This window comes from Hylaeus anthracinus, unplaced genomic scaffold (genome assembly GCF_026225885.1).
Source record: "Hylaeus anthracinus isolate JK02 unplaced genomic scaffold, UHH_iyHylAnth1.0_haploid 11991, whole genome shotgun sequence".
Classification (NCBI taxonomy): domain Eukaryota; kingdom Metazoa; phylum Arthropoda; class Insecta; order Hymenoptera; family Colletidae; genus Hylaeus; species Hylaeus anthracinus.
In genome coordinates, this window is record NW_026534339.1 from 619753 (window position 1) to 642218 (window position 22466).

The 22466-nt window shown below is 36.0% G+C and overlaps 1 protein-coding gene and 1 long non-coding RNA gene across 11 annotated transcripts in view; both read right to left on the minus strand.

The window, feature by feature from the left end:
• LOC128888291 (trafficking kinesin-binding protein milt) overlaps nt 1–22466 on the minus strand; it is an 80029-nt gene that overhangs the window by 13795 nt on the left and 43768 nt on the right. The window contains exon 1 of one of the 10 annotated variants that reach the window (XM_054145002.1): nt 2698–3030. The exons of the other annotated variants lie outside the window; for them this stretch is intronic. The gene's annotated coding sequence lies outside the window, so the exon portion shown is untranslated. Of the gene's footprint in view, nt 1–2697; nt 3031–22466 lie in introns of those variants that run through there. 10 annotated transcript variants of the gene reach the window in all.
• On the minus strand, nt 2898–14732 carry LOC128888313 (uncharacterized). Its single transcript, XR_008460229.1, has 3 exons — nt 14687–14732; nt 3119–3181; nt 2898–3035 (listed from the first exon to the last, which is right to left on the minus strand). It is a non-coding gene; the product is annotated as an uncharacterized LOC128888313 (long non-coding RNA).

Consider the following 22466-nt stretch of genomic DNA (forward strand, 5'->3'; position numbering starts at 1 on the left):
GAGAAAATAAAAAAAGTGGTCTACTATTTGCAACACATAATTTATTGTATTAGAACACTTATTCTTATTGCACAATGTTTCTTATTTGCACAAAATGAACATTTACTGAAATTTGTATTATGAACTGCACACTCAAACACCAAATTTATATATTTCTTTCCACAACGACAAGGTAGATATTTCGTCACTTGTAACCATATACTTCCCAATACAATATCACTTCACGTAGCCTTTAAAATAAGTATTCAATTTGCGGCGTCCAAATGTCACAAATACAAACTGACAGGTTATACAGGTTAGAAATGAACGAGCGGCGTGAGCGGCAGCCATATTACAATTCCGGTCGACGAGCCCTGCCGACTGATTCCGAGAGTCGACGAATCGACGAACAGCCTTAGCTCCTTTTGGCTAACGAGGCAAGGTCGCGATTCGGACGAGGGCTTTTTGAACGAGACCCGGCTCATATGATGAGGTCTGACGGGCATAAAAAAAGTACAAAACACATATTTATAAAAAATGGGGTATTTTTATAAAAAATGGCTTCAAACATTTACAGGTCACTAGATATACGAAAATATTCAAGTTCTCAACAGAAGCTATTGCAGCTGCGAGCGTTACCCCGCAGGTTCATGTTCTAGAGTTTGTGGATTCGAGACTCGCCAATGGAAATTTTTTTTTTCTCCAATTGCATTTCTATTTCTTATTCCTTTTCTTACTGCTATATAAATAATATATAAGAATTATAAAGTATAGGATGTGAACTACAATTTTTAATAACACGTATTTTATTAATTATCTTATTTTTTATTAATAACAAATGTGGCTAAAGCGTTTATTAAAATAAAATTCGTTTTTTAATAATTATATATTTGGCTACATTTTAGCCACATTTTTTATTAATAAAAAATAATTTAATTAATAAAATACGTGTTATTAAAAATTGTAGTTTACATCCTATATTTTATAATTCTTATATATTATTTATATAGCAGTAAGTAAGAAAAGGAATAAGAAATAGAAATGCAGTTGAAGAAAAAAAAATTCTCCATTGCCGAGTCTCAAACCCACGAGCTCTAGAACATGAATCTGCAGCGTAACGCTCGCAGCTACAACAGCTTCTGTTGAGAACTTGAATGTTTTCGTATATTTAGTGACCTGTAAATGTTTAAAGCCATTCTTTATAAAAATGGCTGACCAGATACTCCTAAGGTTTTGTACTTTTTTTTGTGCCCATCAGTCCCCATCATTTGAGTCCGGTCTCGTTCATAAAGCGCTCGCCCGGATCGCGACCTTCCCTTGTAAGTGTTGACGAAAAGAAGAAAAATCAGAATCAGAAGAAAAATCTACAATTTCTGACAGATTGATGACATGATATTACGATATCTCAGTTGTACATGGACCGATTTTATTGATTTTGGTTTTATTCGAAAGCTTATATCCGATTTACATTAGAAAAATGCCTTTGGATTTAGAAAATACAGCAGGCATGACGATATATTAATGACAGAAGTTTCGGGTTAGGTTGGAATCGCAGTTTTACGAGTAAAAGATACGTATTAGCACTAGCGCCAGTATATACGGTGGCGCATAATTTTTCATGTACTTGGCGTCGAGACGCTACCGCGTCTAGATATTAACAGAAAACCCTGACCAATCAGAGCGCGAGTATGCCGGTGGAGCGCCCGCGGTAGCGTAGGCTACGCGCTAGGCAGTCGGGTTCTGATTGGTCAGGGTTTTCTGTTAATATCTCCTTAACGAATCCTCAGACAACATTTTCGCTAAGGAAAAAGTTGTTTCAAATCACCCCTCGAACCACACCTTTCAAGAACTTCCAACATTTTTAGGACACCCTGTATATAATCATTCCCCTTTAAACGACCCGGCTACTATCAAAACATAACATTACACCAAAACCAAACAATTCAATTAGGATAATATCGAAGCTGAAACATTAATTTCTTTCTCGAGACGCTACGCATACGAAGATGATAATCGATTGCTAAATATGTTATGCATTAGCACGGGAAAACCCAATGCGCAATAAATGCTCGTCTAATTGTGGTCTAACTCGGCGGATCTAATAAATTCGACTGGTGTGTCGCACGACTATACGTTAACAACACGAAAACGTGAAAGAAGCTGAAGCAATAGTATAAAAGCTAGTAACGTTGCGAAAAAGTGAACGTTAGGTTGACTAGTTTTTTGATATTTTCTTCCTGATCGAAGATAGGTAACTCGCCTATTCTCTCCGGAACATGAATTGGTCTGGCTCCTAATTAAATTACCGAATTTTTTGTCTGCTAAATTTATATTATATTCTTTGATTACTCCACTATATCATATTAAAATTTCAGCTAATCTAAAATGGTTTGAAAATGATTCATTTTTAATTACTAAAATTGTATCTTGTCTAGCAACTATACATTTTTATTGCTAAAACAAAAACCATAGAAAATTATGAAAAAAAATTTCGTCTTAAAATTATTGCAAAATGTGCAATTTTTACCTGTACATAAGGAATGCGTGCAGGTAAACACAATCTATTATTACTAAATAAGGAAGGAAATATCAAAAAACCAATCGACGTAAAATTCTTTTTCGAATAGGTTGCTAGCTTTTGTAGTACGATAAATAAAATCGAAACGTAAAGAAGCTTAAACATTTCCAGTTGGTCCTGACAATTAGATAATTACTGACAGGAGAGACACGTGCAAGGTGGCTCCGTGGGGGAAGTAGCCAGCAGGAAAATCGGCGTGTGTAACCGTCTATAGTCACTGCATCCCCAGCAGGGCGGAGGTATCCTTGAGGAGCTGGGACAATTTGTTTCCAGAAAACCCACGTTTTCCGGTGAATCTTCGTTCGAGGGTCGGATGTCTTCATCGTACTCGTAAGGATCATCCTCCTGGAGGTCCAGTTGCTCCTGGGCGGAAGATTCTTCCGGTTCCAGGAGCGTATTATTCGAGGTGTCTTTTTCTTCCTCCGCCAGTATCGGCCGGGAACCCAGGGAGGAACGGGAACAACGGCTGATTCGTTAACTGTATTTATAAATTACTGCTACTTATCTCCAAGGCCTTCATTTTCTAATTGTTCCCTAATACATTTTATATATTACTCTTACTGTATATATACACAGTTTCATTTCTGCTGTTAGCTTAAAGGCTCGCAAACTCGCAGTGTCCTTCTGTAATTATTATATTGTATAAATTATAAATGCGTGGGTTAAATAATGGTCGAATAATAAAGTAATGCCTTTGATATTATAACTTACAAGCAAAGACATTACGCTACCGTCAAGCCACAATCACACTTACAAGCAAGCTTTACAAAATCATTATTTGGGGGGGGGGGGGGGACTCGAGTCTAGAACGTTCAAAATATCAATTTCTTTTGCATTTTCTCAAACAGTAGATCTTTAAAAATATATCTGCCAAAGGATATTGCTAAATTTGGAAAATTAACGAAATTAAGGACGTCTAGAGAGAATGGTGTCCGCAACGACGTTATCATCTTCAATTCATTTGGATACTGCATTTTAAATTTCTTTGCAGTTTTTACTATAATTTCTTCGTTAGTAATGTAAAAAAATGTGCAAAAGTGACATTCATTTTCAACAAGAATGTAAGCGAGAATTGGGTTTATAATCATAATTATCACCTATTACGAGCCGGAGGGGGCGGCTGCGTAGCCGGGGCTTTATAGTAGAATATAGTTTTTTGTTAGTAGCTTGGCCAGAGTTGTTAGGTAACATTAGGTGCCTTGAGGATACAGACGCAGAGACGAACCTACGTATGGCTAACATACGGAACCTCAAGCGAGTGATATGCGGACGAACCTATGAATGGCTAACGTAGGGACCCGCACGAAAAATTAGTAAGTATTAGTTTCAATATACTTCGAGCGGTGAAGGTAGACCTTATAAGGGAAAGCTTACGAATTGATACACTCTGCTTTTAATAAAACTTTGCGTAAATATTTATTAGACCTATCTAAGAAGACAGGTATAATTCGTTCGTGTCCGTTTTTCACTTTGAGGAACAAACTACCCCTTCTTTCCGACCCGCCCCGTTTACTTATGCGCTTATAACTCGAAAATGGTAAGCGACGTCGAAAAAATGTTCGAATAAATATTGCACTGTTTTTAGAGGCTTATAAACCAGTGCCAAAGAATTTTCAAACTAGATGTCGTAGTTGCTCGTTCGCTTCGCGAGCTCGCGAGTAGGGTTGTTCTTACTCGCTTAATTCAAATAGTTATTCATGTTTATTTTGTGTGCGACCCTTAACGGGTCACACAAGAAACTTCCCGATTTCCGATTACAGCGCAAATAAAAGAAATATTTGAAATTAGTGTTTTGAAAATGTCTCATAGCCAGCTTTCACAGTGCATGATAAAAAATGAGGTATTCCATTAAAAAAATCACATTGACCTTGACGTGACTTTGATCGGTCCTTTGAAGGTCAAATGGACACGATCGTTCAATAGAATTTTTGAAACCCTAAAACATTTCTCTAAACCATTTTTCTCACAAATGTTCCATTTTGGAAATATTTGACTGTTTCATACTTTTGGAGCACCCTTTATGTATATGTATATGTGTTATACATATGCATACAAATGTAATAATAGTAATATATGTATATATATTATTTATTTCCGTTTAGTTATTCACTCATAAATTTATATTCTCCCATTTAGATTGCGTTATTGAGTTAAGTTTTCTTAAAAAAACTAAAAAACTACTAGACTGGAGATTGATACATATCGATTGCATCATCGATCATTTTGATCTCGCTATTAGTTTTTAAGAAAACGTTAACGAAAAATTTCTGTATATACATACATACATACGCACATACACATACACGCGCACGCGCGCGTAAACAATTTGTTAAAAATAGGCTAAAATTACTCCAATGACCTTGAAACATGGAGATCTGCTAAAAAATTGATTTATTTCTAGATTAATAAAAGCGTTTTTTATTCTGACTCCAACTGTGTGTATTAGTTTATAATTATCATAATGACAAATGATGTAATATTGTAAAATTGTCGTTCTAATAGTTGATTTTGCAACGGAAAATGTAACGTTTGTGATGAAATTCGTTAGTATCAATACTCTGGTAGATATTTACATATAATATATGAATATACTATACGTATTTACTGTGACGTGGCAGATTGCCGCGCCACCAGGGTAACCCAGGGTTAGGACTAATTTGCGTATTTAAATGGCAATAGCGTTGGGCTAACGACGACAACATCCAGCGATGCGGTTTAGAGGCTAGCGATCCCGTTCAACCCGGCACCGACTGCACGGACTGGCCAGATGAAGCTCAAATGGACAGGGGCTGGAGGATCTTGGTAACAGCCCCTGGACTCCGCTACAACCTTCAGGGGGCAGGAGGCCGTTTAGGATAGCGAAGTCAGCCGGGTTCTCGAGTGCACCGAGACCCGGCCCGCTCCAGAGTCTTCGAGGGATGCCAGCACCGACACGCCACCAAAGTCGCCGAGGGACGAGACTGGACGACTGCCGATGACGAGCGCGCCGATAACGCGATTTGAATTTGGCCGCCATAGAGTGCCGCGTGCCGCCGACCATTGAGGTGAGGCTGGGGGAAAGCGGGTGATCCAACGCGTGCGACGAGCTCGCGTATCTCGTCCTATTTCGTCAGCGACGGACGTGCGGAACGGTACGGTAAGCGCTTCCTCCTTTACCTCACGCTCGTGGATAGGATATCGTAAATTGGTCGGGTTTTCTGGTGGCTGCCGAGCACCCCGTCGGGCGAAATAACGTAATCAGTTTCAATCGCGTTTTCGTAGGTTATCTAGACGGAATAACGAACATCTAGTCGCGAATCCATTGTAACGCGCACGTGTTTAGATCGCTGCCGGTTAACGTTCTAGTCGAAGAGGTCGAGCCCACCGCGACCGCGTCAAGACTGTCCGAATATCGTTTCTAAAGTCCCTTTTGTGCGAATCGCGACGGAATTTGGGCTAACGTGAACGAAATCAGCACGTGTTATCGAAACGTAGTTCTCGTGTCGGTTACCGGTCGTCCCGGTGACCTTTGACGCTACGACAGCTCGGCAGTGTACACCGAATTTTGTAACATCTTTCGCGTACAATACATTCTATATTATTTTAAACGAGTGCTGTGTTAATCCGCCCCGTCTTGCCGTGAAGACGGCTTTCTCAGACTTCCTTTCCTCGGCGACGATCCACTCCCTTCTCCGCGATCCGGATCGCTAGCCGTGGTAATTTTCGCGAAGTTCGGCTTCTCACGCCGATATCTCCTGATACCTGGCGCTCGGGTTTTCCCGTAAAGGCGTGAGGAGTCGGAAAGCTCTCATTTTGCACACTTTCCGACGCGGATCGCGGACCGTGTCGGGAAATCACGTTGCATTACATATACACACACGCACAAGCGCAAGCATACATGACTATATTGATAATTACGATTTTTTACTTTGAACACTTATTGTATTTTTCTCTATTTTCGTTATTAATAAGAGTATTTTAAACAAAACTTGTACATCTCGATAAGATATGAAATTGTTGTTAAATATATTTTTCGAGGAAAGAATATTTTCTGGGGAAACTCGCGAATTCGTTTACTCTGATTGTGATGAATCTTTGTAGAATTGTTTGTGGGACCATTATAGGAACTACGTCGTTTTCAGTTTTTGCCGGATTTGCGTTGTAAGGGAGAAAGCACCCCTTTCGTCCGAACTGCTCCTTTTACTTGTGCACTTACAGTGCCGGACAAAATGATAGGACGTTTGATGAATTTGTATATTTTATATAACAATAGGATATCTGATTATACGTTTGATGAATTTGTATATTTTATATAACAATAGGATATCGGATTACTCACCCTATATATTAGATATGTCCTTCAAAGTATCCACATAGAATTGCATGTTTATATCTAGTATACGAAAGAAAGTAGAGGAAGAAGTGTAAACATGGGCGGACTTTGTTCGGTCAAAATGATAGGACGCATGTAGTATTTTTAGTTAATATGTCCTCTGGCAGTAATGTATCAGCAATGACTAGAAGAAGACGAGTAAATCTTTCATTTATCTATAACATTTGTGACATTAAAATTAAAATGGGTCGAGGAAAACAATTAGACAAAAGTGAAATCGACCGAATTTTGTTATTGCGGTCACAAAATCAAACAATCACAAAAATTGCGAAATTATTAGATAGAAGCCGTAACGTTGTGTATAACTTCTTAAAAAATCCGAAAATGTATGGAAAAAGGAAAAGTATCGGCAGACCTCGTGCTACAACAGAACACGACAGACGGGCAATATTACGCGTAGCTTCTAATTTCAAGGGAACTACAAGGAAAATCGCTGAAGAAGCAGGTGTTTCAGCTAACGTAAGAACTGTGCGACGTATTTTCTAAAGCAGTAAACAAATTAAGCGAAGAAAACTGAAAAGAAAACCTCCTCTAAGTGAACAACATAAGAAAGCTCGATTACAGTTTGCTCGCGAACATATATGGTGGAAAAAGAAGTGAAGACGTGTGATATTTACTGATGAAAAGAAATTTAATTTGGACGGACCTAATGGCTGGAATTATTATTTCCACGATTTAAGGAAAGAAGAACAGTATTAAAGCCGTCGACAAATGGGTGGCGGAAGTGTCATGGTGTGGATCGGTATTGGATATCGGGGAAAAACTGATATAAATTTTTTACCAGGACGTGTAAATAGCAAAAAATACATTGAATTAATAGACTATCAATTAAATAAGCACGCAACTCATATTGCAGCCAATAAGTTTATTTTTTAACAGGATAACGCTGCAATACATACCGCAAGATCTGTTAAAACTTATTTTAGTTCTAAAAATGTGACATGTCTCGAGTGGCCGGCCCGGTCACCCGACCTGAATATTATTGAAAATATATGGCAGAACTTTCTAGAAACGTTTATGCAAATAGAAAACAATACAAAGATGTAATGGAGTTAAAACAAATTGTTGTTATTGTTATTGTTACAAATTGGAGTCTTTTAAGACAAAAACATATTAAAAAATTGTTTAAATCAATTCCTAATCGCTTAGTAGATGTTATACAGCGTAAAGGTGGTTTTACTAAATATTAATTTGGAATTGATTAAAATATTTCTGTTCAAACAATTATATTTTTTAATGAAGTCCTATCATTTTGTCCAACTCAAATCAATACATGTTTATTTTATTTTCTTTAATTTCTTTCCTGTACAAGAGACAAACTTACAATTCTATGTGGATACTTTGAAGGACCTATCTAATATATGGGGTGAGTAATACAACCATATATCCTATTATGTTACATGAAATATACAAATTTATCAAATGTCCTATCATTTTGTCCAGCACTGTATAACTCGAAAATGATGAGATATATCGAAAAAAATGTGAAACACAAAATTTAATGGTTTCAAAAATTCTATAAAACCGTAGTAGGAAATTAAAAAAAATTAATTTGTAAACATATGTAAAAAGTTGCCAAATCTTAACAAATTTGTAGCTCTCTTAATAATGAGCATTTTACATTGAAACTTCATTTCGTCGTAGATTCCATGGAACCCTATAAAAAAACATACAGAAAGCTTTTTTCTTAAGAAAATCCAATTTTTAACAATGAAAGAAAGTTTTTTTTAAGATTTCGCAACGGTGTTTTCCGTATATTTTGGTCAAAATTTCCCATCAAAATTATTTTCCACATTCTTAGAAAAAATGAAGCGTATTTTGTTAAATAACATATAGGAGAAACTTATATCATTTATGAGAAAAAAATTCCTAATGAAAAGTGAAAGATGTTCACATCTTCCGGCGATGTGTGGTGTTACGTATTTTCTATAAAGATCGGGACTTCCCCAACAGTCCTTTTGTCACTCTTTCGATTCAAATGTATGCATGACGCAGAATGCGTTTTTCTATTTCAAAGTGTTTATATATTAATACTGTATAAGTTTACTAAATATTAGTTTATTCTTATTCAATAAAATATGTGTTTGTATAAAGCCATATCATTTTATTACTTCAAAAAGAATAATAATGGTTTGAGTAAAGCGATCCTCGGAAAATATTCTTCTTTCGATTTAACAACAATTTTATATCTTATCGAGATGTACAAGTTTTGTTTAAAATACTTTTATTAATAACGAAAATAGAGACAATAAATATGCATTCAAAATAAAAAATCGCAATTATCAATATAATCATGTATGTTTGCGCATGTGCGTATGTGTGTGTGTATGTAAATACGTATAGTATATTCATATACTATGTGCAAAGTATTGAAACTAACGAATTTCATTACAAACGTAACATTCTTCGTTCGAAAATCGACTACTAGCGCGACAATTTTACAAAATATTACATCATTTGTCATTACGATAATTATAAACTAATACACACCGTTGGAGTCAGAATAAAAAAACGCTTTTATTAATCTAGAAATAAATCAAAATTTTTAAAAATGTCGAGGAAAGGAGTAATTATTGGAAAAAAGGATGATTTTTTGAAAATTATTTGGCATTGGTTTATACTAGAGATCCCAACTTCACGTGTATCGAAATACTCGGGTACACGGGTAATTAATGGATTCGTGTTTTAATCCGTGTATTTTTAATACACGGGTACCCGGGTATCGAAATACACGCATATCCAGGTACGTACACGTGCATCGAAATACACGGGTACAGTATCCCATTATTTTTATATACAAACTTTTATGTAAAAAACGCTATTATTCTAAAATAATGATCCTTATTAATTTTGAAAGAATTAATAAGTAATAAAACAAATAAATAAAAAAAAATATAAACATAAGAATAAATATCACAGAATAAATTTTTTAGTGTAATTTGTAAAACTTTATTTATTAGTTAAAATAAATGTTCAAGTCACGGATAACAATAGACAATACATTGTTTCATAATAAAATTTAATCAATTAAATCACTGTTTTGATATAAGAAAACTAAAGTGTCGACATTTTTTGGTGACAAACGAGTTCTTTTTGTATTAATAATATTTCCAGCTGTTGAGAAACATTGCTCCGAAGTATCTGATGTTGCCGGTACTGCCAAATACTTAATTGCGAGTTCCGCAATAGTGGAATATTTGGTTGCCCTAGTCTTCCACCACTCAAAAGGACACAAATCAAATCGTAATTGCGGTTCGACTAAATACATTTGAAACTCTAAATTTAAATCGGAACTTTCATCGATTTCGTCGTTATACAAAAATTGTAGAGCTGTTTTTTCGGCCGATTGTTGGTGGTTTCTGCTTAATGGTTCTTGAGGTACAGCTTTAAGTAATGCTTTCACTTCAATACGAATTTTGTCCCGTACATGAAGAGGTTAATTTATTTAATAATGGTCTCACCATTGACAATGGTGAATGTCTTTGTCCATGAAACAAGGTGGTTGTAATTTGTAGTGGTTTCAAAATTCGTATTAAAGATTCTATTTTTCCCCATTGGAATTCTGTTAATTCTAAATTTCGGGCTGTTTTTGTACTTGTTACTGTTCTATCTGCGATAACGTTTGTTATACAACATCTATTTAGGTACAATAATTAGGGGATTATAGATTATGAATTATTTGTAGATGTCTATTTAGGGAACCTGTTGATTTACAAGCGCAAGAAAATTCGTTATTATCTACAGCTTCAAGTACAGCTTTAAGTAATTCAACTTCGTGTTGCTTGTCCTGTTTACGCGTTACCGATGGTAACAGGCCATTCTTTTATTTTCTAATTAGTTGGTTTGTTAATGTTCAAGCTGCCATTAAATCAAGCTGGTTTGATTTTCATTTCCAAATGTATAAACGTGAAAGTTGGGCGTGGAAATACGCAACGCGTGTTAGTGACAAAGCCATATGTAATATCGAATAGATAATATCGAATTTTCTTGGGTTGGTGGATCAGCAGGTTCCCTAAATAGACATTTACAAATAATTCATAATCTAAAACCCCCTAATTATCGAGTAGAAAATTCATTTCAATCGACACCTAGTACTTGTAGTACATCTCATAGCGTAGAAAGTAACGAGAGTGTAAATGTAGATGAAAGTAACGAAAATTCATAAACGGAAGAAAATGAAAATATACATCTCGAAACTGTACGTTCAAAAAAACGTAGACGTCAATCACAATTTCGTTATTCTGATACTGCAGCTGCGAGTAGTCGTTTATGCGACCGTACTAGAAACGAAGAAATAAACGAAGCACTTGCTAAATTAATAGTTATGAACCAATTACCATTTTCCTTTTGTTCGAGCAAGGGTTTTAAAAAGTTCATGCCCATTATTGAACCGAAATGTAAAATTTATCAAAAAGAAGCAATTAAAAAAAGAATAAATGTTTTAAAAACCACTGTTAAAGGAAAAATTAAAGAAAAACTGATAGCTGCTAAAAGTATTACATGCACTACAGACTGCTGGTCTTCCTTGACACAGGACACATACATTACGGTAACCATACATTTTCTGGACACTCAATGGTCTACACAATTATACTCTTTGACCACTCATGAAATGGAGGAACGTCACACTGCCGAAAATCTAGCCGATGAATTAGAAACTACACTGACCGATTGGGAAATAGACAACAAAGTACTCGCTATAGTAACCGATAATGCTCGTAATATGGTAAATGCGATCTCCTCACTAAGCCTAAGAATTCAAAATGTGACATGTGCAGCTCTTAGTCTCCAGCTATCAATTAATAAAGCACTAACAGAAGAGAGTTTTGAACATTTAATTCGTCAGTGCAGTAAGGTGGTAGGACATTTCAAACATTCAAACATAGCAAAGAAGGCTTTGGAATTGAAACAACAACAGCTTGGGATGACAAAAAGGACGAAATTACAATGTTATTCCACTGGATGGAATTCCACGTTTCTCATGCTTGAACGATTGTATCTAAATAGATGTTGTATAACAAACGTTATCGCAAGTAGGCAGTAACAAGTACAAAAACAGCTCGAAATTTAGAATTAACAGAATCCCAAAAGGGGAAAAATAGAATCTTTAACACAAATTTTGAAACCACTACAAATTACAACCACCTTGTTTTGTGGACAAAGATATTCACCATTGTCAATGGTGAGACCATTATTAAATAAATTATTAGAAAAGCATCTGAAGATACATGACAATGATGATCAAATTATTTATATGTTCAAACAAACCATAATTTCTGAAATTTCACGACGTTTTAAACTAGAATTTAATATGAACGATACTATATCTGTAAATTTACATCATATTTGTTGTTTCTTCGACCCCAGATATAAAGATCTCGAACATGAACCTCTTCATGTACGGGACAAAATTCGTATTGAAGTGAAAGCATTACTTAAAGCTGTACCTCAAGAACCATTAAGCAGAAACCACCAACAATCGGCCGAAAAAACAGCTCTACAATTTTTGTATAACGACGAAATCGATGAAAGTTCCGATTTAAATTTAGAGTTTCAAATGTATTTAGTCGAACCGCAATTACGATTTGATTTGTGTCCTTTTGAGTGGTGGAAGACTAGGGCAACCAAATATTCCACTATTGCGGAACTCGCAATTAAGTATTTGGCAGTACCGGCAACATCAGATACTTCGGAGCAATGTTTCTCAACAGCTGGAAATATTATTAATACAAAAAGAACTCGTTTGTCACCAAAAAATGTCGACACTTTAGTTTTCTTATATCAAAACAGTGATTTAATTGATTAAATTTTATTATGAAACAATGTATTGTCTATTGTTATCCGTGACTTGAACATTTATTTTAACTAATAAATGAAGTTTTACAAATTACACTAAAAAATTTATTCTGTGATATTTATTCTTATGTTTATATTTTTTTTTATTTATTTGTTTTATTACTTATTAATTCTTTCAAAATTAATAAGGATCATTATTTTAGAATAATAGCGTTTTTTACATAAAAGTTTGTATATAAAAATAATGGGATACTGTACCCGTGTATTAACCCCTTAACCTACAATTTACGTTCCAACAACCTGGGGCCAAAACGTAAACAAGATCGCTCAGCCTTCGAGCTATTCCACGGTACGGCATACCGGACTTAAGTTGTACCAATCGCGCACTACTGTATGTATAATATACAATTGGTTTAATTTTTTGAAATATTTGATAAGTAATTACAACCTGATGTATAATAATGATTGTGGTAGATATAATACTACAAAAGGTTTATTATCTATGAATAAAATATAACATAAATCAAAAACATAATTAGAATTTATATAAAAATCAGTAATAAAAAATTAGCGACCAAGAATAATATGTAACTGATTGTGATCACATTACAAATCGTGACCGTTGTACTACGGGCCATGCCCGTAATGTTTACGATTGGCGCGACCGATGTACTACGGGGCAAGCCCGTAGTATTTACAATGGCCCAAATACAAGACTACAAGTCTCGCACGTACTTATAGGTTAAAGGGTTAAGATATCCGCTCGCCAGCGTGTTTCGATACTCGGGTACCCGTGTTCTTAATTCTTTAATACACGCTACACGTGTTCCGTGTACCCGTGTATTTTAATACCTGTTCAAAACCGTGATCTCTAGTTTATATGCCTCTAAGAACGGTGCAATATTTATTTTAACATTTTTTCGATGTTGCTTACCATTTTCGAGTTAAAAGCGCATAAGTAAACGGGGCGGGTCGGAAAGAAGGGGTAGTTTGTTCCTGAAAGTGAAAAACGGACACGAACGAATTATACCTGTCATCTTAGATAGATCTAATAAATATTGTAGAGTTGCGTTTGAATTTCGCGCTTTCGTTGTGCACCGGTAGGCGGTAGCGTGGACCCGGTTTACATTTGACCAGTTTAGTCCTGCGTAGATCTAGGGCGGTGCTTGCTTGCTTGCGAGACTTCTGTTTAACGTAAACTTACGTTGTTGTAACCAAATAAAATATTATAACCAAATAAATGTTTATGCAAAGTTTCATGAAAATCAAAGTGTATTAGTTCGCAAGCTTCTCTTCTTAGTGGGTGTTGGACTGGTTATTATAATTGATCAACATTAATTTAAAATGATACTATTACAGAGAGTCCCAAAAATGTTGTAACACCTTAAAAGGGGTGGTTCGGGAGGTGATTTGAAACAACTTTTTCCTTAGCGAAAATGTTGTCCGAGGCTTCGTTAAGGAGATATTAACAGAAACCCCCGACCAATCAGAGTGCGAGTACGCCGAGGGACCGCCCGCGGTAGCGTACGAGAGCGGCCGCTTAGCGCTTAGCCTTCGCTATCGCGGCGGTCCAACGCTATACGCGCGCTCTGATTGGTCAGTGTTTTTCATTTATATCTCCTCAACGAAGCCTTAGACAACATTTTTGTTAAGGAAAAAGTTGTTTCAAATCACCTCCCGAACCACGCCTTTCAAGGTGTTACAACATTTTTGAAACACCCTGTATATTAAAATGGAAAATGAAATAAGGAATATACATATTAAGATAAAAATATAAATCAAGACAGTTGAGGATTACCTTTAGTGTAGATAGAAAAACAGATTATGAACGTCTTCGAAACTAAGAGTCGGAGTTTAACTTAAGCTAATTATAAGTCTAAGTTAAGTCTAAGTATACCGAAAAAAAGAAAGAAAAGAAAAAGTGAAAAGGAAGGGAGTGTAAAACAAAAAAGTTCACCCACCCATTGTGAGATCCTTTTTCCTCCTTTCAGCTGATTTAAACCTGAGGTTTATGTTGTATAGTTTATTCTTAATAAGTAACAAATAGCAAACAACGATTAGGATTAAGATTACATGTAGAAGTTAATAAGAAAAGTGAAAGTGATTAATAAACTCTATACAAAAACAGAATTAATATTAAAAAGTTTATTATTATGATTAGATAATAGATATAAGGTAAACTATGTAAACAATAAATGAGTAGAGATAAAATAGTCAAGTAAGGAAAGATGATAATTTGTAACGATAAGAAACTACAATAAAATAATTTTTGGAAAAAAAATATAACCTACTTCGAAAAAATACTAAAATTGCACTAAAAAGTATGAAATAATTTCTATTTCATTTATAATAAATGATATTCAATAAACTTCAAAAAAGTAAAAAAATTACGCCAAGTACATGAAAAAGTGGAGGACTTAAAGAGTAATCATAGAATAATAGAAGATCCCCCTAAAAAAATTCAAGAAAGAAAAAAAAGGAGTGAAATTGAAATGAGCTGCCAGTACATGAAGGTGTTTTCCAGCAAAGTGCAAAGGCGATACTGTATAACACAATGAAAAGTTCGCTTAGATGTCCGTGGCCTGGAAGTCAAATGCTTGGCGTGGCCAGGCAAGGTCAAGGTTTTGTTGAATAAGCATTATTTTAAAATGTAAAATAATGAAAATGTACTCATATTGTCAGCGTTTTAAACTGACAAATTATCTGAATGCCTGTGAGACAAGAGGTATCTGCGTCAATGAGTGTCCTTAGAAATATTTTAAAACACAATAAAATGCAAATGTACTCATATTGTCAAAGTTTTAAATTGACAAATTATGTGAAAGTTGCGAGAGAGAAAGTATGGGTATTGATGATCTGAGAATGCTTTGCCTGGCCACGCCAAGCATTTGACTTCCAGGGCACAGACATCTAGGCAAGTGTCTAAAGTCTAAACAGTCTCAGTTTGTGGTTGATACACTTCTTCATTTCATCGCCAAAGTGCGGAGCAGTCACTTTACATGAGTTGTCATTAGGGTCTGAACGTCTGCACTGTTGAACACAGCATTTTAGCTGCGCATAGTTGGAAAGGACCAAATTTGATATTATGTTACACAGTGTCACCTTGCACTTTACTGGAAAGAACCTTCATGTACTGGCTGCTTATTTCGATTTCACATCTTTTTCTACTTTCTTGATTTTTTTAGGGGGATCTTCTATTTTTCTATAATTACTCTTTAAGTCCTTCACTTTTTCATGTACTTGGTGTAATTTTTTTACTTTTTTGAAGTTTTTATGGGTAGACTATACAGGGTGTCCCAAAAATGTTGTAACACCCTGAAAGGAGTGGTTCGAGAGGTGAACAACTTTTAAACAACTTTTACCTTAGCAAAAATGTTGTCCGAGGCTTCGTTAAGGAGATATTACCAGAAAACTCTGACCAATCAGAGCGTGCGTATGCCGGTGGAGCGGCCGTGGTACCGAAGGCTATGCGCTAGATGGCCGCTCTCGTACGCTACCGCAGGCACTCCACCGGCATACTCGGTGTAACTAAAAGAACGTTTGCTATCTTCATTTTATTGTTTATAAAGTTTTAAGGCCCAAATTGGAAAATCAGGCCTTGGAGTCGCATCCGCCAAAGTGTAACGAATATATTAAAACCAGAATTATTAGAAAATATTGCTTCTTTGCTTTAATATCCTGAAAAAAAATTCATGGTAGCCTAATTGCCCTGTCCTCGTCTCTCTTGCAATTGTTGTATCGCCCTCTCTGTCCTTGTCCCGGAGTTTCTTACTTTTTCCGCAATTGTCGCTAAAGTCAACTCGGAATTTGGCTCTGGCTCCTGCGGCCCCCTAATGCAGCCACCTTATAGTCCGAACCGGGCACCAAGCGATTATCATCTTTTTTCATCCTAACAAAACTTCCTTAGTGATAAGAAATCGGCATCAAGAGAAGATTGGGAAAATCGCTTAATCGAGTTTTTCGTCAATAGGGACTAGGGCTTCTATGAAAGGCATTATAAGGTTACCTTTAAAATGACAATAAATTATCGAACAAAACGGCGCATACGAGACCCAAATCGGACAATCCAAACCATGCTAAATAAAGTCTTGAAATAAAGGTAAAAATAATAGATTACTTTTTCCCCAACCTAATATATAGGAGCGCGTATTTTAATTAGAAAAAACAATTTCGATTTAAATGAAAAGAATATAAGAGGCCTTGTAGTCTTGAAAAACGCATCGACCATAAGAAAATAATTATTGATATGTTACGCTCCTCTCGGTACTGTGCAATATGTTCAAGTAAGGTTTTGTCGTATATCTAAAAATAAAGAAGACAATTAAGGTGATCAAAGTTAATGGTTTAACTAATAAATAAATACATTTATATAATCTACATGATATATTCGTAAAATATTTGTTTACGTTTATTAAATTTATATCAATTAATATAGAAGGAAAAAATAGAAGAAAGAGAAGTAAAAAGATGAAAACAATAAATTAGAGAAATGTTTTCCCCGTTCATTTAGTAAACAGTGGAAGAAGCAAGAGCGACACTGCGAAGCGAGCGATGGCCCAGCAGTAAAAGAGATAATAAGTGGCTATTAAGAGTTGTATTTGGAGGTGGAAGACGTAACGAGAATGCGAATTCGTACATTATAGTGCGAAAAGACACACTAAATTAATTATTATTTTCTGAATACATTGGCAATTTCTATTTATAAGGGGTGAATACAATTTTATTCGTTACTTAAAAAGAAGTATTGTATTCCTAAATATTTTCTAAAAAAATTGCATCTTTATGAAGAAAGGAAGCTGAATCGTATTTCATAAAAATTGGCAAGTGTTGTTTAAATTATGTCGCAGAATAAACTTCTAGCAGAATTTTCTAATGTAGAATTATTATAATAATATGTGAAGGCCCTGGAAGTGTACTGTAAAATATACTTGGACGAATGGTACATTAATTTGGGCATTTAATTAATTGGATACAGGAGAATTTGTTACATTTGTTTCGTCGTCCACAAAATTTAGATAAACCCATGTGTTCCATTATTGAACGTATAATTTTATTTTAATTGGATCAGTTAATGTAATTGTTAACAATTTGTTTGGATATACATTTTTGAAATATTTGTTGATAATGAAAATAAACTAAAGAAGAAAGGAATATCAAAAACACTTGGAATAGTTATTTTATTTTAATTTATGTATTATTCGTGTCTAACAAAATACAGTTTTTCGAAATTTTAGCGAATAAACTGAAAGCAAATTAAAATAAACAACATATTTTAAAATAAAGCCCCACTACTTTCAGTATCCTTATAAATAATATAAAGAAACATACATAAGCTATTTTATAAATATGGTTCTCGAGAACATATTGTACAAACGTTTCTCTTAAAGAAATACTTATCATGTACTCAAACGAACGATACTGATAAATGCCATAATTCTCGAGAACACTCGAGGCGCGTGTAATACGTATATTATTTTATCAATGTTGTAGCTAAGTTTTAATGAAAATAAACAAAGTCTGCAGACAAATAAAATTGAATAAGATACCAAGAATAATAAACCAAAATAATTTGATAATATTAATATTTTAAAGATAATAATAATCTTATGATGGGATACAATTTTTAAAATGTCTCCAAGAAAAACAATAATACTTACATTAAAATATTCGTTAAAATAATTAAAAAGTGGGAGCTAAAAGATCAGCAAGTATAATTACCACTATAGCTCAAGGGATTAATGCAATATTTAATTTATTTTGGCATACCAACATTTCGTTTTTGCAATATTTGTTTCTGAGGTACATCTAGGACAATTTAAGATTTGTTTCTAATTTTACTCCTTCAAAAATGATTATTAGTTTGATCATTTATTTTATTTAAAAATTCTAATAGCTTTTCTTGATTATATTTAATTCCAGTAATTGTGAGTTTTTCAACTTTATAGATATGTCGTGTATGTAAACAAGCGATTTTCCATTTTATTTGTATACGTACAATAATATTTGACTTCACGTGAATCACAGCCACAACTCTTTTCTTTCTGTTATTGATATTTTATCTGAATCGTGTTTTAAACGTGTGTTTACGTTCACTATTTGTGAATCATTTCAGTGGTAAACTTTATAATTAAATTGATTCCACATCACGGATACAGTTTTTAAAATGTAAACGGTGTTAATGTTTGGCAAATATTGTATACTTTTATTAGAATAATAAAATTCAGAACTTCTTGCATTTATAAGGAGTAGCAAAAACAAAGAAGGGTTTCGATAAAAATCAAAACTGATATCATCAATTAACATTCCAGATAATATATAATTGTAATAATAGCGAAGATGAAATACTCATATATTTTTATTTTCCCACTATGTAATATTTCATGTTATAAATTATTTTGAAAATTTGGAATTCAACAAGTAACGCATAAAACGTTGGTTATCTATTACTCATTTATGAAAGTGTTTATCTCGATAAGGCTGTTGCCAACGTTCTACTATATTATCAATAGTGAATCAACAATCTCAAATCTAATATTTAAAAAAAAGAGGCTACCGCTCCCTCGTCAATGATGTAATCGTCTTGACCCTATTCCAGGGATGGCGAAGCTATAGCACGTATGAAAATTTTGCTGGCACGTCAATGATTTACAGGTGGTATCATTAATAAGTGTATATTAAATATGTGTTTTATTCGTCATGGCCATTGCACGGATTTAAAATTTGATGATTTCAGCTTATGCTACCGCTCGTCTGTTTACAATGTAGTGGACGCGACTTCCCAAAACGAACATCGCGCGGGATTTGTTTCTTTTCTCATACTTCGAAAAAGACACAAATATCACGTGTTGCTACGCGTCGGTCAGTACAAAATCGCGTTCACACAGGTTTCCGCTAGGACGCACAGTGGTAAAAACGGCCTACTTAGGTGGACATTCGGTAAAAATTTCATATCAACTGATCGAGGAATGGACGTAGCACTGTCATTAAGGATGTTTGACAAGATAAAAACTGCATTCAGGATTAAATTGTATCAACTGACACTTGATCAAACATACTCTTTACAGCCATTAGGTAATTATCTCGTTCCAGATCACATTTAGTGTCAGCTCTCTAAGTCTGTTTGATTTTTTTTCATCTTCATATAATTATTAAAGGTAAGCACAACGTAATATATACCAGTTAACAGATTTTAAGAGGTCTTAAATAATTTGGTAGAGATAAGACAAGTTAAAATCTAAATTTTCAAGAAACTTAGTTTTGAAATGCTGTAATTTTTTTGCATCAACTTGCATCACCTTCCGAGTGACATACCTTTAAAGTGCAACAGCTACAGAGTACGCACAAAAAGGAATTACACCCATCCTGACCCATAGTGCTTATACAATCACCTCTCTTAATAGGGCCGGTCCACTATGCAGAAATTAAATTTAAATACTGGTCATTAATCAGTATTCTAAAATACGGATTTGTCTAAAAATCTTTTATACTTGAAACAGTATAATATTCCCCGAAACAAAAGATAGTCGCTTTTTTCACTTGTTAAATTTCAGGCATTTGTCACGCGATTCTAACAATTAAAAATTAGCATTTGCTCTCAGTCGAGTCGCACATCATTGAGATCTAGTTTGTAAAACTCCTATTACCAATTATTTAGAACCAGTGTGACGGGGCAGACTTTTCCTGCCCGTCACGAAAGCACCTTGACCCCCGAAAGGGCCTCGCTCCCTCCTCGCCGGACACCCCCGGCCGGAGGTGGTCCGCGAGAGTGGAAAGATGTCAGGACCGCGGTCAGCAGGGACCCCCCTTTTCGCGCCCCCTCACCCTCGTCGATAGAGCCGCGTCTTCGCGCGAGCGCGGCAAGTCGCCGGTCGCGGTGTCCTTCACCCTAGGACCCCGGTGTAGCCACCACCAAGAGGGCTGACCACCCTCGGAAACATGTATACTGCTGCCATCGCCCCTCGACGATACCACGAGGAGAAACCGGAAGATGCCATGGTGGTGGCACACCGTGAGGAGCCCCTACAGCTCTGGGTGGGGAGGGCCATGAGCCGGCGGCGAGAAGAGCGCGACGATCGAGACGGGATCGATCGAAAATCAATTAACGGTTATCCGCGAACCGGGACGGATGTGTACCGAGTAAGCGAGCCACCCGGATCATTAGAACCGCGAGTTCCCTTTTGTCTCTTTGTGATTTCGCGCGAGTGTGTTGGGTGAGCCTCCCCGCCATACCCTGCTGAGGACGTCTTCTCCGCCGAGGGTCTTTGGAAGGATATTGGGATCTCGAGGCCGACGAGCCAGGTAGGGCCCACTGGTTGGGTTTTCCCTTTGTAGCGTGCGTGAGTGCGAGAGTGCGGATTGTGTGTGTCCGCGAGCGTGCTCCGGAGCACCCCTTTTCGTCCGCGACAGGACCACCACCGGAGGGAACTCCGTTAGACTTCCCTCCGTCCGTTTCGCGAATCTCCCACGTGACCTTGCGCGGTTTGAGAACGCGCCGCGTTTCGAAGGGGCCCTCTCCTTCGAAACGTGAAACCGTTAATTCCCGGCGTCATCATCTTTCCGATTGTATTTAATTCTAGGGCGGACTATTTGTTTGCGAGGCCCCCCTATAGAGTTAAGTCGCGCCGGTTAGATATTCGTTTTCTGTCCTTCGGACACTATTCTTTGAATGTCGGGAATTCCGCGCCGCGTATCCTTTTCGGCACGTAGTCGCCACACCCTTTTCCCCAACGGTGTGTGTACCGCGGAATTCCCCCGCGTCGGTTTCGATTGAATAAAGAAATCCGATCAAACGTACGCGGATCAAAGTTTATTTCCCCCTTTCGACCTCCCCTGAATTTCGCTCTCCGTAGAGCAGCCGGAAGGACGAAAGTAACGGACGTGTGCACTTGGCACTGGCGCCCAATTCTTCTAAATAAATTCGTCCGTGGGAATAGTGCGACCGAACGTGTCGATTAGCGGCTTTCCCGGCTGCCCACTCGAGGTACGTCACACCAGATATTTGCATTTTCAATATTACTTAAAAAAGCACCATTAAATAATAGTAATTATAATCTTTGCCATTTTCATTACACATTTTTGGTATTTTAATGTACTTCTAAACTTTTCGATGTACTTCTTGACAATTCAGATTAATGAACATTGCTCACTAAACAGAACTGTTAAGGAATTTGTAGTGGAATAACGCAGATGTATGTTTTGATTTCAATACTTTTTCTACGCACATATGTTATAAAGCCATTTAAAGGACATTCAATACTTTGGGAACATAGACAATAAGGTTTGAATGTAACTTTCGGTTCGCGACTCTATTGAGAGAGGACCTATTAAGAGAGGACCTATTAAGAGAGATGACTGTATATTGCATTTTTTCTAGAAAATGTCCATCTCTAAACGTCAGATTTGTTATGTGCGAAAAAAAGCTGAGGTAAAACGATATATCAGCCAGCAACTAACGTTGGAAAGAATCAGCGATGATGACATCAAGGACTCAATAATGAATAAAGTAGAAACTTTTTAAATTAATTTGCGGGCCAAGTGAGTGAAAAGTCGATGGAGCCAACATAATTTTTTGAAAAAATATTCCAAGTGGCTGGAGGGGAATATTGTGGAGAATTTAAAAACATTTTCTTGTGGCTCAACAAGAAGTAAAACTTGTAGCAGCAAACCATTTTCAGAGCTGGGAGAAAAATAAAAAAAAAAACAGCGGATTCAATACTTGTTGGACAATTATTCTCACAAAGA